The sequence below is a fragment of the Elephas maximus genome, chromosome 16 (genome assembly GCF_024166365.1).
Source record: "Elephas maximus indicus isolate mEleMax1 chromosome 16, mEleMax1 primary haplotype, whole genome shotgun sequence".
Classification (NCBI taxonomy): domain Eukaryota; kingdom Metazoa; phylum Chordata; class Mammalia; order Proboscidea; family Elephantidae; genus Elephas; species Elephas maximus.
In genome coordinates, this window is record NC_064834.1 from 34,382,879 (window position 1) to 34,395,585 (window position 12,707).

Below are 12,707 nucleotides of genomic sequence, written 5' to 3' on the forward strand. Positions count from 1 at the left end.
TCAGACATAATTGTGATTATTTATTAAGCTACTGTTCTCTAATATTCTGATGTTATCAAAGATTTTTAAAATGTCTTGACTATATCACTCTTCCCTAGTGTAATCTAACCTGCCATCATATTTAGTATTTGTTTTTCCTGTGTCTTCTACTGAGTTCAGGTTGACAACTGTCACTTACCACTGTCAATTTACCTTTCTCTAGCAAAACAACCCCCATTTCTAAATTGCCAGAGAAGGTTCAGATAATCAGATAACTCAGCTTTCAGTAATTGTCAAATAAAATATAATAGGCACTGATTCAGGCAAGAATGGTATTTCTATAAGAAAAGCATGTGTGCTTTATAGCAATCATTTCGTATTTCACAAATGTAACATTTTGGTGTCACATGGCATGTCTTATCAGGGGTGATTATCAACATTTATTCAAAAAATACCAATCATACAGCATCGTGTACAGTGCTGCAAAAGTAATTTGTATGCTCTTAACCCTTATAAAAATAGTAACTCATTGCTCCTGAGCAAAAATTTAGAATTACACCAAAATGCCTCTTAGCTACTTTTGTGGCTAATAGAAAACTCTGTAATAATTTTGAGTTTTCTTAAGCAGAAACATTTCTGATCCCTTTTTGAAAAGCCATGTGAGTAGACAGATGTGGTGGTGCTAATAATTACTGTGCACTGTGAAGCCCCAAACACTCACTCTCATCAGTGTCCACGGGTGAATAATGAAAGTGCATACATACCTAAGGTAGACATCAGAGTGCCAATTTGTTAATTAAGAATTTTTTGCCCCGATGACCAAAATAACCAGCACATCCATTCCCTTTAAACATTCATAAAAGAAAAGTCACCTCATCATCAAATCCATTTCCTGTATTTCCCATGAGCCTTCCAGCCTATGAAGTGAAAAACTTGAATTCCAGGATTAGCCTTTTATTTATTCATTTATTTTTTGAGGCAGGCCCATCTATGAGATCAGATCATAACCCAAAGTTTCCTTGCTAAGCGTGGTATCAGTACAAACTGGGAGAGTTGATGAGAGGAAAAATCAGTGACCTGATATATCCATTTCATGATGGGGGAGGCTTTGCAAAGGCAACCAGAATCTTTTGATGGCCAAGAGTACAATATCTGGAAAATAGAACACATGTGGAAAATGTTAGCTGTTGTAATGATGTAATGATTTTACTCCAATCCCCTGGAATGGACTTAAATGACTTTACTGAATACTTTTTAGTGACTTTTATTATTTTATGCCTCTAGAATTGACCAGCTCCCCTTTGTAATGAAACACATCCCTTTTTAGTTATGTTAATATGTTCAGTAATTGCCAGCAAGGAACTCTGTCCTCTACAGGTAATGTTGCATATCTATGCTCTGAAGCATTTTAAGTTGATCTTAGAATTTATCTCTTTGTGAACCTTGTGTTTCTCTTACAAACTCTTAGGGTCAAGGTACAGGGGAAGCAGCTATGAGGATGAGGGTAGGATGCCTGACTGTAATCAACAAATGATTGACAATAGTGTCTAAAGAAGGAGCTAAGAGATGTTTACATTTCATGTCTCCTTCCTTCTTCCTTCCAGTTTATCATGAAGCCCAAACGAATAAAAAGAATTTGAGACCCGAAAACTTAAATCCTCAAGGATTTGCAGAAATGGCATTTAAAAAAAAAAGTATAAATTAAAGAATTTAGGAATATTGTGTTATAGTATGAATTGGAATTGATAATCCAGGTCTCAAAGTTAGTCAAACACTTCTCTCACCTTCTAAATAGAGTATGAAAATCCAATGTTATTTGGAATTTATTGAAGTAGCTATTTGTGTGTTAAAAAACCTCATCTATGTGAAACATTCATATAGCATCTTCAATGTACCTGTGTAATTACAGTTCCTGAAATTAAAGTTAGAAAACATACTTTAGAAATCTAGCCAAGTTCTGCATTTCTAGGATAAGACTTAGAAAGTCTCTTGAGAAAAGAACCTATGAAACAGTAAACAACAAATGACAACACATATTTTCTTAACTCACTGTAATAAAGACTTGGTACTGAGTAGGGAGGTTAAGTTGACAGGCAAATCAATAAACACATTGCCTTTTAGCATGTTTACACTCCCCTTGCATTAAAGGAGAGGGTCAACAAATTTTTTTGTAAAGAGACAGCATATATTTTAATAAATAATAGATTAGTAATATTCTCATAATAAAAATTAAAATACTTTTAAATTTTAGCATTATTGTTTTACTCAATTATTTGATTTTATTCAAATTATATTTAAATAATAGTAATAGTTTTGAAAAGTAATAATTTTAATAATATAATACTTTTTTCTAAATTGGACTTTAAAAGACAGATGGTGGTCTGTATTTGACACTGGGCCATAATTTGCTAATGCCTGTTTTAGAACCTTGTATTTTCCAGAGAGGAAAAACTACAATGCTTACTTATTTTGTTTAAATTTCTATAAAAAATCAGTTTGGGGAAAGTCTCATGTGAAATCTCTGAGTGATATATAAACTCTCCGCCCCCCCCACGCCCTGGAAAGCTGTTGATTTTTTTTGAATTCAGAAATTTTATGTTTAAATCCTAAACCCACCAGTGATCAGCTAGGAGGTCTTGGGCCTATAAATTAAACTCTTTGAGCCCTATTAGCTATATTTTGAAGCTGGGGATTTATTCATTCAAGATTAGTTACTGAATAGTTAGTAATATTCACCGGTTATAAGCACTGGAGATTTAGCAGTAGACAAAGTAAAATCTTGTTCCCACGGAGCTTACATTCCATTGGAGGAAAACAACAAATGAAATCATAATAATAATCAGTTAATATATAATATCATGATAATTGCAGTAAAGGCAAATACAATTAGCAAATATAAAATTACGGAAGGGAGGTATTATTTTAGGGAGTATGGTTAAGGAAAGCTTCTCTGATAGGCTGAAATATGAACAGAAACTTTAATGAAGTGAGGGAGAAAGTCATGTGGTAATGAGGGAGAGATAATTATCCCATGGAAAGAGAACTATGGGGTATGAAAACCCCGAGGTAGGACCATGTTCGGTATATCAAGGCATAGATATCAAGGTGAGAAGTGTTATATAACCCTTCAGAGACCACTCTGAGGATTTCAAGATTTACTCTATATAAGACACAAAGTCTTTAAAACTGTGTAGTACAAAATGGAGGAGTCTTGGTAATTAAAACACTCAACTGCTAACCAAAAAGTTGGCATTTGGAACCCAGCAGCCACTCCATGAGAAAAAGATGTGGCAGTCTGCTTCCATAGAGAATTCAGCCATGGAAACACCGTGGAGCAGTTCTACTCATCCTATAGGGCCACTATGAGTTGAAATCAACTGGATGGCAACAGATTTCTTAGTTCAATATGGTAGCCACTAACAACATGTGGTTACTGAGCACTTGAAATGTGACTAGTCCAAATGAGATATAAATATAAAATACATCCTAGATTTCAAAGACTTGGTAAAAGAAAAAAAAAAAGTATCTCATTAATAGTTTTACATGGATTACATGTTGAAATAATATTTTGATATGGGTTAAATATATTTTTAAAATTAATTTTACTATTTTAATTTTTTTCTTTTTAGTGTATTTAAAATTTTTGAAATTATGTATGTGGCTTACATTCTATTTCCATTGGACAACATTGGCTTAGAGCATTTTGCACAAAGAAAAAACATGTCCTGGCTTAAGTTTCAAAAGATTGTTTAGCGGGAAATCACGAGACCAGTTATGAATTTATAGCGATAGTCCTGGAGAATTATCATTGCAGCTTGGACTAGTGGTAAAGGTAGATATAAGGTATATTTTAAAGGTACAGCCTACAGAATTTGTTATGGATGGGATGTGTGAGAAAAGATAAGAATCAGTAATGATTCCCAGATTTTGGTCCTGAGCAAATGGACAAAATGAAAACAATAGTCACCTTAGTTTGCCATTGCAGAATTAAATAAAATTATGTATTTTAAAGTGATGTTATTTCGTTCCAGAAGAAGACTACCTTAACATATCAACACTTAGTTGACATCAGTAAATGCCCTGAATGTCACACCCCTCTTTCACCATCATCTTCCTGATCTCTCAGCTTGGAAATGGATTGTTGTTGTTGTTAGTGCCAATGAGTCAATTCGGACTCGTAGTGACCACATTTATGCATAGTGGAACTGCTCCTTAGAGTTTTCAAGGCTGTTACCTTTCAAAAGCAAATTGCCAGGCCTGTCTTCTGAGGCACCTCTGGGTGGGTTTAAACTGCCAACATTTCATTATTAATCCAGTAGTTAAATGTTTGCACCACCCAGAGACTCTGGTAATGGATTAGAACTTCACTGGAGCAAATGGTTAAGCGCTTGGTTGCTAACCAAAAGGTTGGCAGTTTGAACCCACCCAGCTGCTCCATGGGAGAAAGACCTGGCAATCTGCTTCTATAAAGATTACAGCTAAGAAAACCCTATGAGGCACTCTACTGTATCACATGGGGTCACTATACTTCAAAAAATGACTCTACGGCACCTACAACAACATTTTCTCCCCATGGTCACTTTCTTAGCCTTACATTAATGTTATCTCATGCATGTCCCATTTGTTCCACGTGAACTGGATGTATTATACAGATCATGTACTCTCCTATCCTATGAAACAAGGGAAAATTGGTTAAAAAAAATATTAACCTACCTAGACATAGGAAATATGTTATTGTATCTGACCATTTCCTTAATTGTATAGTCATTCTTCGCCACTGTATTCTAAAATTAAATTGCTGTAACTATTGCCAATTACATGCCAGTTTTCCCTTAAATATATTTAGTGCAAAGCTGTACTTGAAGTTGAAGAGGTTCTCAACAGAGAATGGCCACATATAAATTTTTTATCAGATAATAGAGCATAGCCATTTCAACAGTAAAATTTTTGAAAAGAAATGATCTTTTCTGTAATAGGCTTGTAATACCTGTAAAATAAGTTGAAAGACAATCATAAAAATAAAACACAAATTCTAAACGTATTAATGAAATTCTACTTTTTAATATTCAAAGAATAATTCAATATTCTTTAAAAAAAGTAAATGCAATTTCAGCTTTATTCAAAGTATTCATAATTCATTGGTTTTGAAGCAAAGGGAACTTACTTGAATTTATTTGTTTTGGGGGGGCCCTCGTGGCACAGTGGTTAAGCAATTGGCACTAACAAAAAAGTCGGCAGTTTGAATCCACCAGCTGCTCCTTGGAAGCCCTGTGGGGCAGTTCTACTCTGTCCTATAGGGTTGCTGTGAGTCAGAGCTTACTCAACAGCAGAGTTTGATGTTTTCGTTTTTTTAGGGGGAAGAGGATTTTCAGCTTTGAGTTTTATTTTGGTAGAAAAGAAGAAGTAATTTCCTGTCTTTGCAGGGAGAATGACTTGTTTTTAACTCATTCAATTATAAGAAGTTATAGTGACATCGTATATGTAGATCCTTACAGGATTGAAGATAACCCAGTATGCAATTAGGCTTTTAATAATTTATTTTTGTATTTTAGTTATTTCAAACTTTTAATTGCGAACAAAGTAGAAATAATAACAAATGGACATCTATATGCTTATCACACAGATGCAATAATTGTTAACATTTGGTCATGTTTGCTTCATTTTTTATTTGCTGAACTATTTCAAAGTAAATGAAACATTGAAACACTACCCATAAATACTTGATTTAACTCTACAAAATTAAGTATCTTTTCCTTCACAGTTTTAGTAATCTTACCATACCTAACAAACAAAAAATAATTTTCTAACATCATCTAATACACAGAGCATATTACAATTTCTAATACCCTGCCCAAATTCTAATACTTAATCCATATTCATGCTTTTTTATAGCCCTTTGCTTTGAATCTGGACCTAATTAAGGATCCTACATTGCAGGTGATTGTAATAATTCTTAATTTTCTCTTTTTTCTTTAAAAAATTTGTTTAGACATAACATACATATAGAAAAAATGCACAAATTATAAATGAACAGCTTGCTGAAAATTTTATAAACTAAACACCTCTGTGAAGCAACACCCAGTTCAATAAGCAAGTATTATCAGGACAGCATAAGCACTCTTCCAACCCCCTAGTTTTTTTTTTTTTTAATTGAAGTAAAATGCACATAACATGAAATTAAATATTTTATAGTCTACAGTTCAGGGACATTTAGCACACTCACAATGTTGCACAACCTTCACCTCTATCTAACTGAAAAACATATTCATGCCCCAAAAGGAAACCGTATACCTAATAAGCAGTAACTCCTCAATCTCTCCTCATCGGGTCCTCAGCAACCACTAGTATGTTTTCTAACTCTATGGATCTACCTATACTGGATATTTTATATAAATGGAATCATATAATATTTGACACTTTTGTGTTTGGCTTCTTTCACTTAATATAATGTATTCAAATTTTACCCAAGTTGTAGCATGTGTCAGAACTTCATATCTTTTTATGCCTGAATAATATTACATTCTACCACATGTCTGTCAGTTTGTTGTACTGTGGTGGCTTATGTATTGCTGTGATACTGGAAGCTTTGCCACTGGTATTTCAAATACCAGTAGGGTCACTGTTGGACAGGTTTCAGTGGAGCTTCCAGACTAAGACAAACAAGAAAGAAGGAAGTGACAGTCTACTTCTGAAAAAATTTAGGTAGTGAAAACCTTTTGAATGGCAGAGGAACATTGACTGATATACTGCCAGAAGATGAGAGCCTCAGGTTGGAAGGTACTCAAAACATGACTGGAGAAGAACTGCCTCCTCAAAGTAGAGTCAACCTCAATGATGTGGATGGCATCAAACTTTCAGGACCTTCATCTGCTAATGTGGCACCACTCAAAATGAAAAGAAGCAGCTGGAAACATCCATTAATAATCAGAACGTAGAATGTACGAACTATGAGTCTAGGAAAATTAGAAGTCATCAAAAATGAAATTGACCACATAAAGATCGATAAACTAGGCATTAGTGAGCTGAAATGGACAGGTGTTGGCCATTTTGAGTCAGACAATCATATGATTTACTAATCTGGGAATGACAAACTGAAGAAGAATGGCATTATATTAATCGTCAAAAAGAACATTTCAAGATCTATCCTTAAGTACAATGCTGTCAGTGATAGGATAATATCCATACACCTACAAGTAGAATCAGTAAATATGACTATTACTCAAATGTATGCACCGACCACTAAGGCCAAAGATGAAGAAATTGAAGATTTTTACCATCTTCTGCGGTCTGAGGTCAATCAAACATGCAATCAAGATGCATTGATAATTACTAGTGATTGTAATGTGAGAGTTGGAAACAAAGAAGGATTGGTAGTTGAAAAATATGGCCTTTGTGATAGAAATGAAGCCAAAGATCACATGATAGAATTTTTTTTTAATAATTTTTATTGTACTTTAAGTGAAAGTTTACAAATCAAGTCAGTCCCTCACACGAAAACCCATATACACCTTGCTACACACTCCCAATTTTTCTCCCCCTAATGAGACAGCCTGCTCTCTCCCTCTACTCTCTCTTTTCCTGTCATTTTTGCCAGCTTTTAACCCTCTCCACCTTCTTATCTCCCCTCCTGGCAGGAGATGCCAACATAGTCTCAAGTGTCCACCTGATCCAAGAAGCTCACTCCTCACCAGCAGCCCTCTCCAATCCATTGTCCAGTCCAATCCATGTCTGAAGTGTCGGCTTCAGGAATGGTTCCTGTCCTGGGCCAACAGAAGGTCTGGGGGCCATGACCACCAGGGTCCTTCCAGTCTCAGTCAGACCATTAAGTCTGGTCTTATGAGAATTTGGGGTCTGCATCCCACAGCTCTCCTGCTCCCTCAGGGGTTCTCTGTTGTGTTCCCTGTCAGGGCAGTCATCGGTTATAGCCGGTCACCATCTAGTTCTTCTGGTCTCAGGATGATGTAGTCATATGGCCCTTTCTATCTCTTGGGCTCGTAATCACCTTGTGTCCTTGGTGTTCTTCATTCTCCTTTGATCCAGGTGGGTTGAGACCAATGGATGCATCTTAAATGGCTGCTTGCTAGCGTTTAAGACCCCAGACGCCACTCTTCAAAGTGGGATGCAGAATGTTTTCTTAATAGATTTTATTATGCCAATTGACTTAGATGTCCCCTGAAACCATGGTCCCCAGACCCCTGCCCTGCTACACTGGCCTTCGAAGCATTCAGTTTATTCAGGAAACTTCTTTGCTTTTGGTTTAGTCCAATTGTGCTGACCTCCCCTGTATTGTGTGCTGCCTTTCCTGTCACCTAAAGTAGTTCTTATCTACTCTCTAATTAGTGAATACCACTCTCCCACCCTCCCTCCCTCCCCCGTCATAACCACAAAATAATATTTTCTTCTTAGTTTAAACTATTTCTCAAGTTCTTATAATAGTGGTCTTATACAATATTTGTCCTTTTGCAACTGACTAATTTCACTCAGCATAATGTCTTCCAGGTTCCTCCATGTAATGAAATGTTTCACAGATTCGTCACTGTTCTTTATTGACGCGTAGTATTCCATTGTGTGAATATACCATAATTTATTTATCCATTCATCCCTTGATGGGCACCTTGGTTGCTTCCATCATTTTGCTATTGTAAACAGTGCTGCAATAAACATGGGCGTACATATATCTGTTTGTGTAAAGGCTCTTATTTCTCTAGATATATTCCAAGGAGTAGGATTGCTGGATAGTATGGTAGTTCTATTTCTAACTTTTTAAGGCAGCGCCAAATCAATTTCCAAAGTGGTTGTACCATTTGACATTCCCACCAGCAGTGTAGAAGTGTTTCAATCTCTCCACAGCCTCTCTAACATTTATTATTTTGTGTTTTTTGGATTAATGTCAGCCTTGTTGGAGTGAGATGAAATCTCATTGTAGTTGATCTGCATTTCTCTAATGGCTAATGATCGAAACATTTCCTCATGTATCTGTTAGCTACCTGAATGTCTTCTTTAGTGAAGTGCCTATTCATATCTTTTGCCCATTTTTTAATTGGCTTATTTGTCTTTTTGCAGTTGAGTTTTTGCAGTATCATGTAGATTTTAGAGATCAGGTGCTAATCAGAAATGTCATAGCTAAAAACTTTTTCCCAGTTTGTAGGTAGTCTTTTTACTCTTTTAGTGAAGTCTCTGGATAAGCATAAGTGTTTGATTTTTAGGAGCTCCCAGTTATCTAGTTTTTCTTCTGCATTCTTTATAATATTTGATATAGTATTTATGCCCTGTATTACAGCTCCTAACATTGTCCCTATTTTTTCTTCCATGATCTTTATCGTTTTAGATTTTATATTTAGGTCTTTGATCCATTTTGAGCTTGTTTTTGTGCATGGAGTGAGGTATGGGTCTTGTTTCATTTTTTTGCAGATGGATATCCAGTTATGCCAGCACCATTTGTTAATCGACTTGACGGCACTAGGTTTTTTCCCAGGTATTTGTTAAAAAGACTGTCTTTTCCCCATTTAACTGTTTTGGGGCCTTTGTCAAATATCAACTGCTCATATGTGGATATATTTATGTCTGGATTCTCAATTCTGTTACATAGGTCCATGTATCTGTTTTTGTACCAGTACCAGGCAGTTTGACTACTGTGGCGGTATAATAGGTTCTAAAATCAGGTAAAGCAAGGCCTCCCACTTTGTTCTTCTTTTTCAGTAATGCCTTATTTATCTGGGGCCTCTTTCCCTTCCATATGAAATTGGTGATTTGTTTCTCCGTCTCATTGAAAAATGTCGTTGGGATTGGATCGGAATTGCATTAAATGTACAGATCGCTTTTGGTAGAATAGACATTTTTATAATGTTAAGTCTTCCTATCCATGAGCAAGGTATGTTCTTCCACTTATGTTAGTCTCTTTTGGTTTCTTGCAGAAGTGTACTGTAGTTTTCTAAGTCTTTTACATCTCTGGTAAGATTTATTCCTAAGTATTTTATCTTCTTGGGGGCTACTGTAAATGGCATTGATTTGGTGATTTCCTCTTCGATGTTCTTTTTGTTGGTGTAGAGGAATCCAACTGATTTTTGTATGTTTATCTTGTATCCCGATACTCTGCTGAACTCTTCTATTAGTTTCAGTAGTTTTCTGGAGGATTTCTTAGGGTTTTCTGTGTATAAAATCATGTGATCTGAAAATAGAGATACTTTTACTTCTTCCTTGCCAATCTGGATGCCCTTTATTTCTTTATCTAGCCTAATTGCTCTGGCTAGGACTTCCAGTACAATGTTGAATAAGAGTGGTGATAAAGGGCACCCTTGTCTGGTTCCCAATCTCAATGGGAATGCTTTCAGGCTCTCTCCATTTAGGGTGATAGTGTCTGTTGGCTTTGTATAAATGCCCTTTATTATGTTGAGAAATTTTCCTTCTATTTCTATTTTGCTGAGAGTTTTTATCATGAATGAGTGTTGAACTTTGTCAAATGCCTTTTCTGCATCAGTTGATAAAATCATGTGATTCTTGTCTTTTGTTTTATCTATGTGGTGGATTACATTAATTGTTTTTCTAATGTTGAACCATCCCTGCATTCCTGGTATAAATCCCACTTGGTCATGGTGAATTATTTTTTTGATATGTTGTTGAATTCTATTGGCTAGAATTTTGTTGAGGATTTTTGCATCTACATTCATGAGGGATATAGGTGTATAATTTTCTTTTCTTGTGGTGTCTTTACCTGGTTTCGGTATCAGGGATATGTGGCTTCATTGAATGAGTTTGGGAGTATTCCATCCTTTTCTATGATCTGAAATACCTTTAGTAGTAGTGGTGTTAACTCTTGTCTAAAAGCTTGGTAGGACTCTGCAGTGAAGCCGTCCAGACCAGGGCTTTTTTTTTTTGTTGGGAGTTTTTTGATTACCTTTTCAATCTCTTCTTTTGTTTGGGGTCTATTTAGTTGTTCTACCCCTGTTTGTGTTAGTTTAGGTAGGTAGTGTGTTTCTAGAAATTCATCCCTTTTTCTAGGTTTTCAAATTTGTTTGAGTATAGTTTTTCATGGTAATCTGATATGATTCTTTTAATTTCAGTTGGTTCTGTTGTAATATCACCCATCTCATTTCTTATTTGCTTCCTCTGTTTTTCTTTTGTCAGTTTGGCCAATGGTTTATCAATTTTGTTGAGTTTTTCAAAAAATCAGCTTTTGGTCTTATTAATTCTTTCAGTTGATTTTCTGTTTTCTATTTCATTTAGTTTGGCTCTAATTTTTATTATTTGTTTTCTTCTGGTGCCTGTGGGTTTCTTTTGTTGCTCTCTTTCTATTTGTTCAAGTTGTAGGGATAATTCTTTGATTTTGGCCCTTTCTTCTTTTTGGATGTGTGCATTTATTGGTATAAATCGGCCTCTGAGCACCACTTTTGCTGCATCCCAAAGGTTCTGATAGGAAGTGTTTTCACTCTCATTGGATTCTCTTAATTTCTTTATTCCATCCTTAATACAAAGATCACATGATAGAATTTTGCAAGACCAACAACCCATGCATTGCAAATACCTTTTTTCAACAACATACACAACAACTTTACAAGTGGACCTCGCCAGCAATCAGATCAACTACATCTGTGGAAAGAAACGATAGAGAAACTCAGTATCATCAGTCAGAACAAGACCAGGGGCCAACTGTGGAACAGACCATCAACTGTTCATATGCAAGTTCAAATTGAAGTTGAATAAAAATAGAAAAAGTTCACAAGAGCCAAAGTATCACCTTGAGTAAATCTCACTTGAATGTGGAGATCATCTCAGGAATAGATTTCATGCTCTGAACACCAATGACTGGAGACCAAATGAGTTGTGGAATGACACCAATGACATCATACATGAAGAAGACAAAAGGTCATTAAAAAAGACAGGAGAGAAAGAAAAGACCAAAATTGATGTCAGAAGCGACTCTGAAAATTGCTCTAAAATATAGAGTAGCTAAAACTAAGGGATGAAATGAAGAAGTAAAAGAGCTGAACAGAAGATTTCAAAGGCCAGCTCGAGAAGACACAGTAAAGTATTATAATGAAGTAAGCAAAGACCTGGAAAAAATCTAAAGGGCAGAACAAATGCTTGGCATGTTTCAAGCTGAAAGTACTGAAGAAAAAATTCAAGTCTAGAGTTGCAATATTGATGGATCCTATGGGAAAAATATTGAACAACTAAGGAAGGATCAAAAGGAGATGAAAGGAATATACAAAGTCACTGAACCAAAAATTGAGTATTCTGGAATTCCCATTCTTTGCGATGTTATCCATAATTTGTTATGATCCACAAAGTCAAATACCTTTGCATAGTCAATGAAACACAGGTAAACATCTTTCTGGTATTCTCTGCTCTCAGCCATGATCCATCTGACATGAGCAATGATACATCCCTCCTTTCACGTCCTCTACTGAAACTGGCTTGAATTTCTCGCAGTTCCCTGTGGATGTTCTGCTGCAAAGTCTTTTGAATGATCTTCAGCAAAATTTTACTTGAGTGTGATATTAATGATATTGTTTGATAATTTCCACATTCTGTTGGAATTGGTCAATGTTCAACTATTGCAAGGACCAATGTACAAGGAAGAGGTACAAGCTGCACTGAAGGCACTGGCTGAAATCAAGGCTCCTGGAATTTACGGAATACCAACTGAGATGTTTCAACAAACAGATACAGTGCTTAAAGTGCCCATTTGCCTGTACCAAGGAATTTGGAAGACAGCTGTACCTGACCAA

The 12,707-nt window shown here is 35.7% G+C and overlaps 1 protein-coding gene across 1 annotated transcript in view; it reads left to right on the plus strand.

The window, feature by feature from the left end:
• The window catches only part of PCDH15 (protocadherin related 15), a 999,309-nt gene that overhangs the window by 941,490 nt on the left and 45,112 nt on the right, over window positions 1-12,707 (plus strand). The window lies entirely within an intron of this gene.